This window comes from Oryctolagus cuniculus, chromosome 1 (assembly GCF_964237555.1).
Source record: "Oryctolagus cuniculus chromosome 1, mOryCun1.1, whole genome shotgun sequence".
NCBI classification, from domain to species: domain Eukaryota; kingdom Metazoa; phylum Chordata; class Mammalia; order Lagomorpha; family Leporidae; genus Oryctolagus; species Oryctolagus cuniculus.
In genome coordinates, this window is record NC_091432.1 from 72,992,042 (window position 1) to 73,011,481 (window position 19,440).

A 19,440-nucleotide genomic window follows, 5' to 3' on the forward strand; every position below is an offset into this window, starting at 1 on the left:
TGGTGCACCGGCCGCAGCGTGCTGGCCACAAAGGCCTTTGAGGAGTGAGCCAACGGAAAAAGGAAGACCTTTCTCTCTGTGTCTCTCACTGTCCACTCTGCCTGTCAAAAAAAAAAAAAAAAAAAAAAGAAAGGAAAAAAAAGTATAATATGAAGAATCAGTCTATTATATTTAAGAAAGTTGAAAAATGTCTATTGAGGTCCTTGGCCCATCTCTTAAGTGGGTTGTTGGTTTTGTTTTTGTGGAGTTTCTTGATCTCTTTGTAGATTCTGGTTATTAACCCTTTATCTGATGCATAGTTTGCAAATATTTTTTCCCATTCTGTCGGTTGTCTCTTCACTCTCCTGACTGTTTCTTTTGCAGTACAGAAACTTCTCAATTTGATGCAATCCCAATAGTTGATTTTGGCTTTGACTGCCTGTGCCTCCCAGGTCTTTTCCAGAAATTCTTTGCCTGTGCCAATATCTTGAAGGGTGTCTCCAATGTTCTCTAGTAACTTGATGGTGTCAGGTTGTAGATTTAGGTATTTAATCCATGTTGAGTGGATTTTTGTGTAAGGTGTAAGGTAGGGGTCTTGCTTCATGATTCTGCACGTGGAAATCCAATTTTTCCAGCACCATTTATTGAATAGACTGTCCTTGCTCCAGGAATTAGTTGTAGATCCTTGATCAAATATAAGTTGGCTGTAGATGTTTGGGTTGATTTCTGGTGTTTCAATTCTGTTCCATTGGTCTATCCATCTGTTTCTGTACCAGTACCATGCTGTTTTGATTACAACTGCCCTGTAGTATGTCCTAAAATCTGGTATTGTGATGCCTCCGGCTTTGTTTTTGTTGTACAAGATTGCTTTAGCTATTCGAGGTCTCTTGTGCCTCCATATGAATTTCAGCACCATTTTTTCCAGATCTGAGAAGAAGGTCTTCGGTATCTTGATTGGTATTGCGTTGAATCTGTAAATTGCTTTTGGGAGAATGGACATTTTGATGATATTGATTCTTCCAATCCATGAGCATGGAAGATTTTTCCATTTCTTGGTATCCTCTTCTATTTCTTTCTTTAAGGTTTTGTAATTTTCATCGTAGAGATCTTTAACGTCCTTGTTTAAGTTTATTCCAAGGTATTTGAGTGTTTTTGTTGCTATTGTGAATGGGATTGATCTTAGAAGTTCTTCCTCCGCCATGGCATTTCCTGTGTATACAAAGGCTGTTGATTTTTGTGCATTGATTTTATACCCTGTTACTTTGCCAAACTCTTTTATGAGTTCCAATAGTCTCTTAGTAGAGTTCTTTGGGTCCCCTAAATAAAGAATCATGTCATCTGCAAAGAGGGATAGTTTGAGTTCTTCCTTCCCAATTTGTATCCCTTTAATTTCTTTTTCTTCCTAATAGCTCTGGCTAGAACCTCCAGAACTATATTGAATAGCAGTGGTGAGAGTGGGCATCCCTGTCTGGTACCAGATCTCAGTGGAAATGCTTCCAACTTTTCCCCATTCAGTAGGATGTTGGCTTTGGGTTTTTCATAGATTGCTTTGATTGTATTGAGGAACGTTCCTTCCAAACCCAGTTTGCTTAGAGTTTTCATCATGAACGGGTGTTGTATTTTATCAAATGCTTTCTCGGCATCTATTGAGATAATCATATGGTTTTTCTTCTGCAGTCTGTTAATGTGGTGTATCACATTGATTGTTTTGCGCACATTAAACCATCCCTGCATACCAGGGATAAATCCCACTTGGTCTGAGTGGTTGATCTTTCTGATGTGTTGTTGCATTCTATTGGCGAGAATTTTATTGAGGATTTTTGCATCTATGTTCATCAGGGATATTGGTCTGTAATTCTCTTTCAGTGCTGCATCTTTTTCCGGCTTAGGAATTAAGGTGATGCTGGCTTCGTAGAAAGAATTTGGGAGGATTCCCTCTTCTTCAATTGTTCTGAATAGTTTGAGAAGAATTGGAGTTAGTTCTTCTTTAAATGTCTGGTAGAATTCAGCAGTGAATCCATCTGGTCCTGGGCTTTTATTTGTTGGGAGGGCCTTTATTACTGTTTCAATTTCTGTCTCAGTTATGGGTCTGTTTAGGTTTTCGATGTCTTCCTGGTTCAATTTAGGCAGGTTGCATGTGTCCAGGAATCTATCCATTTCTGATAGGTTTCCCTGTTTGCTGGCATACAAGTCCTTGTAGTAATTTCTGATGATTCTTTTAATTTCTGTGGTGTCTGTTGTTACGTTTCCTTTTTCATCTCTGATTCTATTGATTTGGGTCTTTTCTCTTCTTTTTCTAGTTAGTTGGGCCAATGGTGTGTCAATTTTGTTTATTTTTTCAAAAAAACAGCTCCTCGTTTGGCTGATTTTTTGTAATGTTTTTCTTGATTCAATCCTGTTGATTTCTTCTCTGATTTTAACTATTTCTCTTCTCCTACTAGATTTGGGTCTGGTTTGCTGTAGGTTTTCTAGATCCTTGAGGTGAATTGAAAGCTCATCTATTTGGTGACTTTCCACTTTCTTGATGTAGGCACCTATTGATATAAACTTTCCTCTTAACACTGCTTTCACTGTGTCCCATAAGTTTTAGTATGTTGTGCTGTTATCCTCATTTACTTCCAGAAAGTTTTTGATTTCTCTTTTGATTTCTTCTATGACCCATTGTTCATTCAGGAGCATGTTGTTCAATCTCCATGTGTTTGCGTATGCTCTAGGGATTCCTGAGTTGCTAATTTCCAACTTCATTCCTTTATGGTCTGAGAAGCTGCATGGTATGATTCTAATTCTTTTGAATTTGCTGAGACTTGCTTTATGGCCTAGTATGTGGTCAATCCTAGAGAAGGTTCCATGTACTGCTGAGAAGAATGTAAAATCTTTAGCTGTAGGATTGAAAGTTCTGTATATATCTGTTAGATCCATTTGGGCTATAGTGTCGTTTAAATCTACTGTATCCTTGTTGATCTTCTGTCCTGTTGATCTGTCTATTTCTGAGAGTGGAGTATTGAAGTCCCCCAGTACTATTGTATTGGGGTCTAAGTCTCCCTTTAAGTCCGTTAATAAATCTTTTAGATAAACTGGTGCCCTGTAGTTAGGTGCATATACATTGATAATTGTTATATCTTCTTGTTGTATTGATCCCTTAATCATTGTATAGTGCCCCTCTATGTCTCTCTTAACAGTTTAAATCCAAATGGCCAACAGGCACATGAAAAAATGTTCAAGGTCATTACCAATCAGGGAAATGCAAATCAAAACCACAATGAGGTTTCACCTCACCCCAGTTAGAATGGCTCACATGCAGAAATCTACCAACAACAGATGCTGGCGAGGATGTGGGGAAAAAGGGACACTAACCCACTGTTGGTGGGAATGCTAACTGGTCAAGCCACTATGGAAGTCAGTCTGGAGATTCCTCAGAAACCTGAAGATAACGCTACCGTTCGACCCAGCCATCCCACTCCTTGGAATTTACCCAAAGGAATTTAAATTGGCAAACAAAAAAGCGGTCTGCACCCTAATGTTTATTGCAGCTCAATTCACAATAGCTAAGACCTGGAACCAACCTAAATGCCCATCAACGGTAGACTGGATAAAGAAATTATGGGATATGTACTCTTTAGAATACTATACCGCAGTAAGAAACAACGAAATCCAGTCATTTGCAACAAAATGGAGGAATCTGGAACACATCATGCTGAGTGAAATAAGCCAGTCCCAAAGGGACAAATACCATATGTTCTCCCTGATCGGTGACAACTGACTGAACACCAAAAAGGAAACCTGTTGGGAAACGGTGACTTGATCAGCATAGCCCTGACTGTTAATGAACAACTTAATACATTATCCCTCTTAGTAGTTTTTTTGTCTGTTCTACTTAATATGACTGGTTTAATTCTGTAATTAATACACAGTTATTCTTAAGTGTTGAAAATTAACTGAAATGTGATCCCTGTTAAACATAAGAGTGGGAATAAGAGAGGGAAGAGATGTATAATTTGGGACATGCTCAAGCTGACTTGCCCCAAATGGTAGAGTTAGAAACATACCAGGGGATTCCAATTCAATCCCATCAAGGTGGCATGTACCAATGCCATCTCACTATTCCAAGTGATCAATTTCAGTTCACAATTGATCATAATGAAAGGACTAAGAGTCAAAGGGAGCACATAAACATGTCTAGTACCCGCTAACGCTAACTGATAGAATAAATAAAGGGGAGAGTGATCCAACATGGGAAGTGAGATACTCAGCAGACTCATAGAATGGCAGATGTCCTAAACAGCACTCTGGCCTCAGAATCAGCCCTTAAGGCATGTGGATCCGGCTGAAAAGCCCATGAGAGTATTTCAGGCATGGAAGGCCAAGACACTCTGGCAAAAGATCTCTGTGAGTGAGATCCCAGTGGAAAGAACAGGTCTTCAAAGAAGGAGGTACCTTTCTCTGAAGGGAGGAGAGAACCTCCACTTTGACTATGACCTTGTCTAAACAAGATAAGAGTCGGAGAACTCAGAGGGCTTCCATAGCCTTGGAAACTCATGACTGGAGCACAGGGAGATTACTGATGCCATAGACAGGAGTGTCAATTGGTAAAGTCAACAACAGGAGTCACTGTGCACTTACTCCTCATGTAGGATCTCTATCCTTAATGTGCTGTACATTGAGATTTCATGCTATAATGAGTACTCAAACAGTATATTTCACTTTGTGTTTCTATGGGGGTGCAAACGATTGAAATCTTTACTTAATGTACACTAAACTATCTTCTGTAAAAAAAAAAAAAAAAAGAAATTATCAATTCCCAACTTGACTCTCACTGGGATTAAACATAACAATAGGTCTGATCTGATTTCATCATCATTTAAATAAAATCATCTATTATTTTTCACTTTATGTTTCTGTGTGGAAGCAAACTGTTGAAATCCTTACTTAATGTATACTAAGCTGATCTTCTGTATATTAAGATAATCGAAAATGAATCTTGATGTGAATGGAAGGGGAGAGGGAGTGGGAAAGGGGAGGGTTGTGGGTGGGAGGGACGGTATGGGAGGGAAGCCATTGTAATCCATAAGTCGTACTTTGGAAATTTATATTCATTAAATAAAAGCTAAAAAAAAAAAAAAAAAAAGAAATAAGCCAGTCTCCAAGGGACAAATTCTGTATGTTTCCCCTGGCCAGCAATAACAAATAGAGCAGCTAAAACACAGCATGAAGAAATGAAATTGACACTATGAGAAGGAGTGATTTTGAACAACCCTTCTGACTGCTGAGGAACAGCTTTTTATCCTATATTTTTGGTTATCATTTACTTTTTTCCCTTTATAATATTTCCTTATCTTTTTATTTTTTATGCAAATAATTGAACTCTGTACTAAACATAGAGTTAATCATAAATATATATACAACGTTACTTGAAAACAAACAAAAAAAAAAGAAAGTTGAAAAAAATTTTTCTAGAAACCAAGACTGATAGTCCAGAAAGCTGAAAACAGAGATACCATATGACCCAGGAATCCCTCTCTTGGTAATTTACCCAAGGGGAATTTAGTTAACATATGGAAGAGTTATCTGTACTCCCATGATCATTGCAGCTCAATTAACAATGGCTAAGATATGGAATCAACACAAATGTCCATCAACTGACGACTGAATAAAGACATTATAGTATATATACACTCTGGAATACTACTCAGTCATTAAAAAAGAATGAAATATTGCTTTTTTGCAACAACATGGATGCAACTGAAATAATTATACTTAATGAAATAAGCCAGTCCCAAAAATACAGATATTATATGTTTTCCCTGATCTGTGATAACTAACAGTGTACCAAAAATGTAATGTATTGGAGTGAAATGGACATTCTGAGATTCAATGATTGTTTACAGCACTTGTCTCTACTGTTGAGGACCAATGTTTTTTCTTCTTACTAATTGGTGAACTGTTTACTTACTGTAAGGTTAATATTGTGACTGTAAAGTAAATTGAAAGTAGATCATGGTAAAAATCAAGAGAGGAAGGAGGATGAAAGGTGGAAGTATGGACGGGAGGGAGGGATGGGTAGGAAGTATCACTATGTTCCTAAATCATATGAAATACATGAAATTTGTATAAAAAGAAACCAAAATTGCCTTACAGAGGCACAATATATATATTTAAGTAAATATTCAGCTAGATATGCTTCTCAGAGATCTACTTTTTTTACTTCTTTAAAAATATTATTGAAAAATTTTAAAGTTCAATAATTTTATTTCAGACTTATTGATGGTGACTCATGAGTGGCTTGTCAATTATGGAACAGGCTATACAAAAGCATCCTGCTCAGAGGAAGGGAACTCATAATTTCAAGAACAGGAGGACTGGGGTAACTGGATGAGGTGAACATGATGATTCTCTGAAAGTGAGCTGATGATCTTTGGACTATTAACAAACCAATGTGGATATGCTATATTAAATGGAAATATATTATGGGAGAAAAATAAAGTAGGGAAAATGGATAGCAAGGATGGTCACTTGTTTATTTAGATTTATTGGAGTTTAGTAGATTTATTAGCATTAGGTTTATCAGGGAAGGTCTCACCGACACGTTGGTATTTGAACAGAGGCCTAAGGAAGTGAAAACAGTCAAAGATTCCAAAACAAGTGTAGTAACACTAATGTAGCAGAAAAAACTCCTGTCTGTTTAAGTATAGTAATGTCTAAGTAGTTAAAGAAGACTTCAAAGAGTGACATGCTATTATTGCTCATTTCATTGAGTCCTAGTTCCATGTTGGGCCCTATGTTAATAGTGGGCTTCCCTTAGTTCAATCGTGATGTTAGTCTCTTACTTTTGGTTCTGAACTATACATACTGTTTTTCTAGTGTATCAGCCCTAAACATTATCTATGCAACTCCTTGCAGGGCAAAATGTGGGGTAGAAATTTTGTGAGATATAGAGACATACAGCTGTGAGGCAGGATCCCTTTTTCATCAACAGTTGTGTGTGGTTGCAGGCAATGACTAACCCTCTCTAGGCTCTGATTGTTTTTTCAGTTGACAGTAGTGATGCTGATATTTATTTTTACAGTTTCCAAATCATTTGGGGAGTTGTTTGAAATTAATTAACATTGCTGGGGCCAGCGTTGTGGCATAGCAGGTTAAGCCTCCACCTGCAATGCTGGCATCTCATATGTATGCCAGTTGGAGACCCTGCTTCTCCACTTCCCATCCAGCTCCCTAATAATATTTCTGGGAAATCAGTGGAGTACAGTCTAAGAACTTGGATCCCTGCACCCATGGGAGACCTAGAAGAAGCTCCTGGCTTCTGGCTTTTGCCTGGTCCGACTCTAACTGTTGCAGCCATTTGGGGAGTGAACCAGTGGATGGAATACTCTCTCTCTCTCTCTCTCTCTCTCTGCCTTTCAAATGAATAAAAAAAATTAAAAAATATACATGAACATTACCTGGCCAGTTCTCCTGAGTTTCTGATCCAATAGGTCTGTGTGTGGAATCCAGTGATCTTCATTCGTAATGATCAGCTAGATAAGCTGCTGTTACTACTGCTGCACTGAGGACCACATTTTGAAAACTACTGATAAAAAATGAATGTTAAAGAATATATGTTTATTCTTATTTTGTCCCATTTGTCACTCTGCATACTTTATGAAAGTAAACCTTTCTGCCTTTCTTCTTAGACAGGCATCCTAGACTGTGATGACTCAGCAACCAAATATTTATTTGACTTCACTTGGAAACTGTGTCCACATACTTTACCCATTTGTTAGTGCTCACTGCTCAAAAAGATGACCGAGAACAAATGTAGGAAGTGGAATGTGAGTGTTTGAGTATAATAGCTTGGCTCCTAGGATTCTTGTTGACACTTTCATATTCTTTGGTCTTCGGCTGTCATATATGTTTTCCTTACAATATAGATGTTTTTATAAACAGCCTTGATTCCTAATGGAATTACCATTCAAAAAAACAGTAAGCCACATGGCCATGCATATTTATCTATTGCTTTCAAGCAGTTGGCATCATTTTATATTAAATTGCTAATTATTATTAATTGCTTTGGCATTTCTGGGAAGAGCATTAATCTTAGCAGAGTCATTTTGTATTTCAATACAAGTGTCATTTGCCTCCCATCAGAAGAACTCTCTTTCTTGAGGGCTATTCATAAATGTGCCATTTATTGTAAATCACTACTTGGGAGAATGAAATCCAACATCTGGAGAAACATTGGTAAGGTCAAAAATGTCAGGACTAATTTCAGCCCTCTAATACGTAGATTAATCACTTTGTTCCCATGCAGCACTACAGTAAGGAAGGGAGTTGTTAGAAGAGGGGATAAACTATTCCATTACTGGGGAAATAAACAGATATCAATGCTATCAATAATAATAGGAATAACAACTTTTGAAATGCACTAACTCTTACTACTAGCCTGACAATATGATTAGTGTTTTATATGTACAAATAGTTTAATCATTATAATATCTTAACAAAGTATATGCTAATATTAATCCCATTTTACAGACGAAGAAATTGAGACTTAGGCTTGACTTCATGTCAGCTCTGTTACAAAACCTGAATTAATCACAAATTACACGTTTCCTGCCACTGAAAAATTCTGAGTGGCAGCAAAGAAAGTGATGGGCACATATGGTAAAGTAAAAGCTGATTACAAAATTCAGATGATATTAAAAAAATAAGGAACAATTTCCAACAGAGGAAAATCTAGAATTTGGGCAGAAGTAGTTGGGTATAATGTGTAATGTGTATAGTACAAGTTTTAGATTCAAAGCTGGGGTTACAACCTCCTTTAACCTTCATTCACTAAGTATCCTAAAAAGGATACTTAACTATTCCTTGTTTTATGTCGAAAATGTTCATTATATCTTATTTTATATACTGTGTGTTGAGGATTGGATTAAACAGGTCAACTAATGTTCTTGGAACAATGAGTGGTAACATATGTGCATTGTTTAAATAGTCGTTATTATTTGAGCCAGTTAACAAAGGACAGAATGTTTTTGATAAGGTAAGACAGTGAGAAAACTCCCGGAGCACACAATTTGAACAAATATTCAACAATGCAGGCTGCCTGCACGTTTGAAGAGGATCATCCAGAATAAATGGAACCTTGAATACACTGGGTTACATAAGAAGATATACAGTGGTAGGTTCAAACAAACCTGTATACCAGGAAAGAGAACTTGGGTTTCACCCTCTATCAAGAAATAGATAACTACAGTTTCCTTAGGGGTGATGTGTCATGAAGAAATATGTACTATCAAAAAATAGGGCAAAATGGAATACACTGATTGGGGCAGTGGACACTCATGGAGAAAAATTAGTTAGAATGCAACAATGCTTTAGCATTATATAGGAAAGAGGAAACTAAATTGTCAACACAACTGAAATGAGAATGGTGACAGTCAGAACAGAGAGCCTGGAACAGGTGTCAGAACATTTGGTAAACTGTTTGAATGTTACATGTGGGATAGGAAGGAATCAAAAGTGACTGAATAAGATCTCTGACCTTTGCTTTGGGGAGAACTCATTCCTCTAGAATGAAACTGTGTCCACATAGCCTTTTTAATGGAATAGTGATAGCACTTTACAGTTGATACTGCTGAATACTGACACGTGACAGTTCTTCAATCACTTTATATTTTTCTTTTATGAAAATTTAACAGAATTGTTATTATACTTCTCATTTTAGAGATGAGAACACTGAGTGGTACAGTTATGTCCTAAGAACACATGATAGCAAAACCCGGGAGTCGTACTGAGTTATGTGACTTTACTCTTTCTATTGCTCTATTATGCATTTCAAAGTGTAGCATTTTAGAGTAAATTCCTTACAAGTCTGTATAAGTATGTTAAGGAGAAAATCCTGAGGACAAAAACAGTGAACTGCAATGCTTAAGGACCTTTCAAGTTTAAATTTCCCCAATGCATAAGTGACATTATTTTAATGAAAATATTAATATATTAATTTAGAACTAAAGTGATTGTTAATATTTATACTCAATGCATTCATGCATTCTTATTCTGCCCTGAAGGTGAGCAAAGCATACACTATTTTTTTTTAATTTTTTAATTTATTTTTTTTTATTTTTGACAGGCAGAGTAGACAGTGAGAGAGAGAGAGAGAGAAAGAAAGGTCTTCCTTTGCCGTTGGTTCACCCTCCAATGGCCGCTGCTGTCGGCGCGCTGCTGCCAGCACACCGCGCTGATCCGATGGCAGGAGCCAGGTACTTATCCTGGTCTCCCATGGGGTGCAGGGCCTAACGACTTGGGCCATCCTCCACTGCACTCCCTGGCCACAGCAGAGAGCTGGCCTGGAAGAGGGGCAACCGGGACAGAATCCGGTGCCCCGACTGGGACTAGAACCCGGTGTGCTGGCGCCACAAGGTGGAGGATTAGCCTAGTGAGCCGCGGCGCCGGCAGCATACACTATTTTTAACATTTTTTTTTAAGTTGTATTTATGTTTTTATTTATTTTCATTTGAAAGACAACCAGAGAGAGAGAGAGTGAGAGAGAGAGGAAGAAAGAAGACAAGATAGAGTGAGTGAGTGAGAGACCTCCCATCTATTGATACCCTTCAAATAGTGGAAACAGCCAATACTGGCACAGGTTCTAGCCAGAAGCCTGGAGCTACATCCAGACCTCCCACATGGGTTGCATGAACCCAACTATTTCAGCCATCACCTACACTTTCCCAGGCTGCATATCAGGAGGAAGTTATATTGGAAGCAGAGTAACCAGATACTAGCACCAGGCTCTCCAATATATCCTAAATGTCAACTTAATTGATGCAATAATATCTGCCCCTATAGTCATCATTTTACAGGGTATGACAATTAAGCTTGTAGGCTGATGACAGATGACATCCAATATCATGCATTCAAAAACTTGCAATAATAGATTCAGATGCCAATCTCCAAACAACCCCTAGTTTTGTGTTTTGTTGTTTATAGCCCTTGTCTATATTTATGCTAAACTAGAGTCTTAAAAAGCTCCTGGGTCTTAGCTTTGGCCTGGCCCAGAACTGGATGTTGTGACCATCTAGAGAGAGAACCAGTGGATTAAAGATCTTTCTCTGTCTGTCCCTCTCTCTCTCTCTGGCTCTGGTATTCAAATAAATAAATAAACAAATTAAGAAATAAATAAATATTTAATAAAAATAAAATAAGGAAAGAAAGGGAGAGATGGGGGAAGGAAAGAGGAATTGTATATCATTTTATGCTTAGAATTCTATCTATGAACTATATTGTATCTGTTAAAAACTAAAAATAAAATTTAATTTAAAAATAAATTAATTAAAAGAGTAGAAAGCTTGGAAGAGAGAGATCCAGTGTTTTAGAGTTAACTAAGAATCTTCAAGAATTCAACTGAGTAGAGATTATAAGTGTGAGCAAAACATACAAAGCTGGGCCTGAATCACCCAAGGATTAACAGGAGAGTACCTGGCACTGTCAGAGGTCAGGAATAATGCCAGCCCCCACCTCTCAGCAAAGAAAAACACAAAATTAGTGGGGCATTGATGTTGGATTAGTAGTAGGAAGTAATTAGCCATGAGATTATTGCTGTTCCAATCCTACCCAAAAATAGTCATACAAAGATGCAAAAGGATACAATTATTTACAAGATACTCAACTCTGGTCTGGAACAAAGCTCAAGAATATTTATGTGCCTATAGATCATCAAACACCAAAAGGGTAAAGTTTCAGCAGTGATGATTGTTCACTATATTGATGGAGATAATGATTTCTTGGTATCAAATCTATCAAATTACATACATTAATTATGTTTAATTTATTTTATGTGAATTATATCTCAATAAAGTTCTTAAAAGTATATCTATCACCTGTTTTTTCAAAGGAAGCTAATATGTAAAGATTTTTCAAAAAAGTTTGTGACAAAAAAAATTCAAAGAAATTTATTTGATTGCAAACAGTAATTGAAATCCATGGATACACAGAGTATCCAAAAATTCATGGAAAATGTGCATTCTGACAAAAGCTCCAAAGACATTACATTTTGCATGAAAATATGTCATTATATATATGTATTTATAAACTTTATTTATAGATATATAAGTATATATAAAATATAGCAAAGAAACAGAGAGAGAGAGAGAGAGAGAGAGAAAGCAGTCACATTTCCTGGTTCACTCCCCAAATGCTAGAAGTAACCTGAGGCAAGGGAATCATAACCAGGAGTTAAAATCTCAGTGTGGGTGTCATATGGCAGGGACTCAAGGATTTGAACAAGCTGGTGTAAGACAGAGGTAGGACTCAAACTGGCAGGATGCAGGTATCCCAAGCAGCATCTTAACTACCATGCCTAACACCAATAATAAACTTATCTTTCAATTTCATTTTCCATGAACTTTTATGAAGTGCCCTTGTAGATTAGACATATGTCTTAGTTTTCCTTTTTCCAATTTGCTTCTCTTTCGATAATTCATCCCTTGCTTTCTTTCCTTTAACTTTTGTTTTTTTATTTATTTTTTTAACTTTTATTAATTAAATATAAATTTCCAAAACAGCTTACGGATTACAATGGCTTCCCCCTCCCCATAACTTCCCTCCCACCTGCAACCCTCCCATCTCCCGCTCCCTCTCCCCTTCCATTCACATCAAGATTCATTTTCAATTCTCTTTATATACAGAATCTCAGTTTACCATATATTAAGTAAAGATTTCAAGAGTTTGCAACCACACAGAAACACAAAGTGTAAAATACTGCGTGAGTACTAGTTACAGCATTAATTCACAATGTACAACACATTAAGGACAGAGATCCTACATGAGGAGTAAGTGCCCATTGACTCCTGTTGTTGACTTAACAAATTCATACTCTTGTTTATGCTGTCAGTAATCACCCTAGGCTCTTGTCATGAGTTGCCAAGGCTATGGAAGCCTTTTGAGTTTGCCAACTCTGATCTTATTCCGACAGGGTCATAGTCAAAGTGGAAGTTCTCTCCTCTCTTCAGAGAAAGGTACCTCCTTCTTTGATGGCCTGTTCTTTCCACTGGGATCTCACTCGCAGAGATTTTTCATTTAGGTCTTTTTTTTTTTTTTTATTTGCCAGAGTGTTTTGGTGTTCCATGCCTGAAGTACTTTCATGGGCTCTTCAGCCAGATCTGAATGCCTTAAGGGCTGATTCTGAGGCCAGAGTGCTGTTTAGGATATCTGCCATTCTATGGGTCTGCTGTGTATCTCACTTCCCATGTTGGATCGTTCTCTCCCTTTTTTATTCTACCAGTTAGTATTAGCAAACACTAGTCTTTTTTTGCGATCTCTTTGACTCTTAGTCCTTTCATTATGATCAATTGTGAACTGAAATTGATCACTTGGACTAGTGAGATGGCATTGGTACATGCCACCTTGATGGGATTGAATTGGAATTCCCTGGTACATTTCTAACTCTACCATTTGGAGCAAGTCCAACTGAGCATGTCCAAATTGTACATCTCTTCCCTCTCTTATTCCCACTATTATATTTAACAGAGGTCACTTTCCAGCTGGTTTTTTGAAAAAATAAATAAAATTGACACACCATTGGCCCAACTAACTAGAAAAAGAAGAGAAATAACCCAAGTCAATAAAATCAGAGATGAAAAAGGAAATGTAACAACAGACACCACAGAAATAAAAAAAAGCATCAGAACTAACTACAAAGAGTAGTATGCCAGCAAACAGGGAAATCCATCAGAAATTGATAGATTCCTGGACACATGCAACCTACCTAAATTGAACCACAAAGACACAGAAAACCTAAACAGACCCATAAATGAGACAGAAAGCCAGCATCACCTTAATTCCTAAGCTGGAAAAAGGTGCAGCATTGAAAGAAAATTACAGACCAATATACCTGATGAACACAGACGTAAAAATCCTCAATAAAATTCTGCCCAATAGAATGCAACAACACATCAGAAAGATCATCCACCCAGACCAAGGGGGATTTATCCCTGGTATGCAGGGATGGTTTAATGTGCACAAATCAATCAATGTGATACACCACATTAACAGACTGCAGAAGAAAAACCACATGATTATCTCAATAGATGCAGAGAAATCATTCAATAAAATACAACACCTTTTCATGCTGAAAACTCTAAGCAAACTGGATATAGAAGGAACATTGCTCCATCCAATCAAAGCAACCCAGCCATCCCACCCCATGGAATTTACCCAAAGGAAATTAAATTGGCAAACAAAAAAGCTGTCTGCACCTCAAATGTTTATTGCAGCTCAGTTCACAATAGCTAAGACCTGGAATCAACCTAAATGCCCATCAACAGTAGACTGGATAAAGAAATTATGGGACATGTACTCTATTGAATACTATACAGCAGGAAAACAAAACAATGGAATCTGGTCATTTGCTACAAAATGGAGGAATCTGGAAAACATCATGCTGAGTGAAATAAGCCAGTCCCAAAGGGACAAATATTATATGTTCGTCCTGATCAGTGACAACTACCTAAGCACCAAAAAGGAAACCTGTTGAAGTGAAATGGACACTAGGAGAAACAGTGACTTGATCAGCCCTTGTCCTGACTGTTGATGAACAACTTAATACTTTATCCCTTTTAGTATTTTTTGTTCTAATTAATACTTTTATGCTTTAACTTTCAGTTTTCACATATTTCCTCCTTCCTTTCTAAACATACTCTCCTTAATTACATAAAATAGCTCTGGAAAGCTGAGTAAAGTCAAATTTTCACTTAATTCCCCACCTGTTGTCATTGAAAATCGCCATACTCATGGCCTGTGTGATAGATATGCTGAGCAAAAATCCTTGAGGTTAGGAGGCAAAAGTTTCAAGTTCATGCTTTATCTTTTTCCACCTGTGTGATCTTAAGCAAATTACTCACGCTTCTCAGTGATTTCTTCATCTGCAAAACAAGAATAATTAGATACTTTCTTTAAAAATAGTATGTGGATTAAATATAGATAATATAGATTTTGAAGCAAGACTCTCTTTACTTTGAGCCTCAATTTCCTAATCAGAAAGAAGGATATGAGGAAGAAAGGAAGGGAGGAAGGGAGGAAGGGAGGAAGGGAGGAAGGGAAGAAGGGAGGAAGGGAGGAAGGGAGGAAGGGAGGAAGGGAGGAAGGGAGGAAGGGAGGAAGGGAGGAAGGAAGGAAGGAAGGAAGGGAAGGGAGGAAGGAAGGAAGGAAGGAAGGAAGGAAGGAAGGAAGGAAGGGGACAGAAAGGAAGAAATAAGAAAGGAAGGAGGGACGTGTAAGGAGATAGTGGAGAGAGAGATTATAGCTATCTTCTATAAAGAATAAAAGAAGGATTAAATTTATATAAAGCACCTAACATTTCTGGCCATTAATATGAATCATGATAATTTTCTTTTTCTTTGTAAGAAAAGATTTTTCTATTTCTCTTTGATGTAGAAGATCTAATAAGGCGTTCAATAATGTTACAGTTCAAAGACATCATAGAAATAATTTAGTTTCAAAACTCTTTTTCTATAGTTTTAGAAAGATGAGATCCAAAAACCCAAAAAGGGAATTGGATAGTTCAAGACTGCTTAGAGATTTGTGTGTTGCTCAAACCATGGTATTTTTGTGCCATGAACTGTGCAAGATTGAACTGAAACTCCCTTATATGTCTGACACTAATCTGTAACTCTAGGCTCACTTCATCACTATCGTTTGCCATGAGGAGCCAATTCTTTCCCCCTGCTGCTCATTTTCAGTCTGACTGCTCAGAATAATGAGGTCTAACTGAAAATCTCAAGTTTTTCTCAGTCATTGTAACTTTTTATTTATGTCTTTGGCTGAGCTGCCTTCAGGCAATAGAAATCAAGTTGAGACCTATCCTTTCCAAGTACCAGCCAAGTTCTGCATTTTTAACAACATCATTTCATCAGATATTGAACAGTTCTCTGATTGGACTGAATAAATTGTCAGAATAGAGTTGAAATATGTCACAATTTGACCAAAAAAAAAAAAAAAAGAAAGAAACAGCTTGAGCAGTCACTGGGCAGGTAGGGGCAACAATGAATTTGCTTCCTGGAATGATCCAGGGTTGGTCTGTACAGGGATAGGCATGGATTTCATTACATCTTGAGTAGGAATTACATAACTCAGTGGGGTCCCTCACTAATTAGAGTCATACAGGCAGAGTCAACTGAATATTTCATCAACACTTTCTCAAGTCCTACGGGTGTGGAGAGAAGAGATGTCAAATTCTGACTGGAAAAATGTGAGCAGAGAAACTATGGAAAGGAAGTGCCTTTCTATATCTTGTCTAATTGAGATAGACCTAAAGAATAGACTACAATGGTCTTTTCAGCCATCTAAGAATTTTCTGAGATACCATTATCTCTCTTTCATAGATGAAGAAACTGTATTTTAGAGAACTGCAATGATCTGCCAGAAAGCATGGGTCTACTGATTGCAGTTGATCATTTTATATCTCAAATACCATAATAATACCAATATATATTGCCAAATATATATGTATTAGTATGCACATTAGGAAAAACAGTTAATATCATTAAGAGAAAATAGCATATAGCTATTTGTATCTAATTTATAGATATGATCATTGTACTGTATTTAAAGCATGAGCAGCTTGACTAATTCATCTTTGTTTCCGTATTCTCATCTCCTTTCACTTTCCTAAACTTTGAATTTCTAAGTGCTCTAAAAGAACCAACTGATATTAAATGAAGTTCAGTACAAGCACCATCAGGGAGGACCACAAATTAAAACTCAAAATCAAAATTTCTATTTGCTGAAATAACTAGCATTTATTTAGTACCTTGAAGATTGACAAGATTATTCTTCTACATACTTTCATTCATCCTCATTGAAATGCTACGAAAGAATAGGTTTAATCTTTTTTTTAGATTAAATTGAAACATGAGTAGACAGAGGAAAGTGCTTTGTAACACAGATAGGAAACCTCATTCTCCAAATTGGGAATGGAAGACTGGAGAGCATAAGCAATCTTAGTTACTCAGCCAGTAGATGTGGATTCTGAGACACTGATTTGGCATTCTCTATCTTTAATCCACATCATTTCTGCTGCAACAGTTTTCTTCCCTCAAAGTAATCAATAAATTTTTCTGTCACTATTACTCTCTAAGAACTTCACCAGACCTAGAATACACTCATTGTGGACTCTTCTCACCCTTGGAATTGTTGATTCTTCTTAAATTTGGTCAATACAAGTATTACAGCTGATACATTTTAGTTAGGGTCAACTTTTGTGATAAGTATTTGATAAGACTGCAAAAATGGCCACAAATTATTTTGTAAATGTTCTACCACACTGACAGTGAGCTGGCCTTGTAACCTCTTTGGCAGGACATGGGTAAATGACTAGAAAAAAAATTTTAAAAAGTGTTTGTAGGTTTGTAGCTAGTGCTGTGGCATAATAAGTTACAGCTCTGGTTCAAGTCCCAGGTGCTCCACTTCCGATACAGCTCCCTACTGATGTGCCTGGGAAAGCAGTGGAAGATTAACCCAAGTGCTGGGGCCCCTGTGTTCTCTGTGGGCACATGACTCATGTAGGAGACTTAGAAAAGCTCCTGGCTCCTGGCTTCATATCAGCCCAGCTCTGGCCATTGCACCCACTTGGGGAGTGAACCAATAGATGAAAGACTCTCTTTTTCTGTCTCTGTGTTCCTCTCTCTGTTTGTAATTCTGCCTCTCAAATAAATAAATAATTTTTTATAAAAGTGTATATATATATATATATATATATATGAGGACAAACTCTATATTGTTGCAATCTGTGCCAGTAAATTTCTTGGTGAAATGTGGAACACATTGTGTCTCAGGAATCCTTGATTGCTGGGTATCTAGATGTCACACTAGGGTAAGGTCATTCTTGATCCCCTAGCCATTAGCTGATATCAATTGACTCGAAATAGACAAAGAGGCCCAGAAGTGATCTGCTATGCCAGCCTAGACCAGAAGAACTGTGCAGATATCCTACATAGGCATAAGTTGCCTATATAGGGATAGTTGCAAGCCACCAAATTTCAGTGTGTCATTGATATATCAAAAGCTAGCTAATGTGGAAGGCCTCTGCTTATATCCCAGCAGATATTTGCTTTGAAGAGCAGTGTTATTCTATAGTTTTCTCAAGCTTGATGCACAGTCACTTCCTTCTTCTAATGGATTCTTTGAATTTCTGAAAGAGAGTATAAATTTACTGATTACAGCAAATGCCCATTTTCAATGTCACTATAACCTTCAATGAAGGGTATATATTAATTTAAATGCTGATACAATAGCTTTGCTTATTTATTTTACAGTTGTATGGGATATTTCTTTCAGTATTGTCTTAAAGACTTTCACTTGAAAGTAGGTCGTGAATAATAGGTATTCTTTTAAATATTTGTATTTATTTATTTGACAGGTAGAGTTATAGACAGTGAGAGAGAGAGAGAGAGAGAGACAGAGATAAAGGTCTTCCTTCCATTGGTTCACTCCCCAATTGGGGGCTGCGCCAATCCGAAGCCAGGAGCCAGGTGCTTCCTCCTGGTCTCCCACGTGGATGCAAGGACCCAAGCACTTGGGCCATCCTCCACTGCCCTCCCAGAGTACAGCAAAGTGCTGGACTGGAAGAGGAGAAACCGGGACTAGAACCAGTGCCCATATGGGATGCTGGCACCACAGGCAGAGGATTAACCAAGTGAGCCATGGCGCTGGCCCCTTAAATATTATTTTTTAACTTATTTGAGAGAGAGGTGGAGAACAGGGGGAGAAGAGTGAGATAGAGCATCCCCACTGTTTTAGGACCCAAAAGTCCAAAATTACCTCATGTTTGGGGCAGGAGCTGAAGGCTTAGAACTCAATCCAGGTTTCCCACATGGTGACAGGAATCCAATTATTTGAGCTATCATCATTGCCTCCCAGGGCCTGAACTAGCAGGTAGCTAGGAGTCAGGAGCCCAAGCCAGCTCTAATGAAGATATAGGGTTAGATACCATACTGGATGCAGGCATCTTAACCTGTGTCTTAATCACTAGGCTAAGTGCCTCTCCTATAAAATATATTATTAGAGCTAAATGCAGAAATTGCTTATTTTTCTATTTATGTTTTCATATGGAAATATATGGAAATATAAGAACATACACTTATCATGTATGTGAAGATTATTGGGAGCATTGTCTCAAAGTTTAGTTTGTTTGGTGTATCATCGATTTATTTGCATAGGTATTGAGGGGCATCTCAAATAAAAAAAAAGTCATCCCTTAGAAAAATTGCTATTAAACTGTTTCTTACTTGGGTGACTAGATTGCTTCCTTGAGGATGAGTTTAAGCCATTATTTATATTATCTTCAGTCACATAGGTCAGGGTAGCTATGTCCTGCATTTACCTTTAGCTCCATACTTAGTTCTTCATTCTCAATCTCAGAAGTACAGCATGAAACATGCCATTGTCAGCATAGCACTGTGGTTCAGAATGTGAAACTGTCCAGGGTCAAGT